Genomic DNA, 1,388 nt, shown 5'->3' on the forward strand with positions numbered 1-1,388 from the left:
ACGATAATTCAAATTCATTTCATCGATTTTTGAAATGTATACATACAAATATTAATCCAGTTTAATTCGATCGCCAATCTTAAATTTAAAAGAACAATGCATTATAATTTGGCAAAATCATAATTTATCTTTATCCATTAATTTCGATAATTAAAAATATTCATTGAAGTTGTTGTTTTTTATATCTACTACTTGCACACAAAGCTAACAATACTTGCATAACAACAACAACAACAACATGCTTTTGACTATATTAAAAGAAATTAAATGTCACAAAAGCGTGAATCAAAAGGTAGCTTATTAAAAGTAACATAGAATTTCTTTCTTTCAAAAAGTAACATAGAGTTATTTTTCACTTAATTGTTACACTTAATAGCAATAACATTTATGCCAAAGACAATCTGGTCTTTTAAAACCCTCACATTTGCAATCCGCCTTGGTTTCGCAGGGGGCGAAAGCTGTATTTCAAATAAGAATAAATGAATGTTACAAGAAGGGGGTGAAAGATTTTATATATGATAAATAAGAAACACTTAAATGGATGTGAAAATGGACTTACTATGTTCGCTAGTTACAACCAGAATTAGGGATAGTAAGATGATGAAAACATAAACAATTTTTAGAATTTCAGCCATATTATGTGTCCTTAATTTGCATGTAACAAACAAATACATATTTGATCATTTTATATCTAAAACACCTCATGCTCTTTTAATTTTAATTAAATTGCTTTTAGCCCTTCTAGAATTGCAAGAAACAATTCATATAACCACCATATTATTATAAGTGTCTCTTAGGTGTATTAAGATGTCATAATATATCTCTTTTTTTTAAAGGAACAAACTCATAGCCTCGTCACGTTGAAATGGACCAATAAAGATATTAATTGGACTCGTTATTGATTGATTGCACGTAAACTCGAGAATTGAGAAACAAATGATTTGACCTACCGAGGATGGTACATTTTATGTCTTGTGTTTAGTTGTCCCGTGAGCATAGCTCAGTTGATAGGACAATGCATTATTATATGCAGGGGCCGGGGTTCAAACCCCAGACACCCCAGTTATTCATCTAGCCACTAGGTTACCTGACAAAAAAAAAAGATATTTGGGTGAGGAGCAATTAACGCACAATAAATAATGGTCATACTAAGGTTTAAATTGGAGTTAGGATTCTCTTCATTTATAATTCTTTCCATTTTTTTCATTTGGTGAGATAAAGACATAAAAAATCTTAAAAAAAGTATAAAATAATTAATGTAGGTGGGACCCATTTATTGTATTTATTATCTTACAAGACAAGATGATCAATTTCATAGCAAGCATGCAAAGCATATCCTTCGGTCAATACGTTGTCAAGAAAACACATCATTTGTGCCAAGCATTTCA

At 30.3% G+C, this 1,388-nt stretch overlaps 1 long non-coding RNA gene across 1 annotated transcript; it reads right to left on the reverse strand.

Moving 5' to 3' along the window:
- Positions 1–219: 219 nt before the first annotated feature.
- LOC146936753 (uncharacterized) lies at positions 220–700 on the reverse strand. The gene is made up of 2 exons (XR_015030712.1): positions 560–700; positions 220–458 (listed from the first exon to the last, which is right to left on the reverse strand). It is a non-coding gene; the product is annotated as an uncharacterized LOC146936753 (long non-coding RNA).
- Between the last annotated feature and the right edge of the window lie 688 nt (positions 701–1,388).

Source organism: Medicago sativa, chromosome 3 (genome assembly GCF_051527215.1).
Source record: "Medicago sativa cultivar Bolivia chromosome 3, Bolivia_mono, whole genome shotgun sequence".
Classification (NCBI taxonomy): domain Eukaryota; kingdom Viridiplantae; phylum Streptophyta; class Magnoliopsida; order Fabales; family Fabaceae; genus Medicago; species Medicago sativa.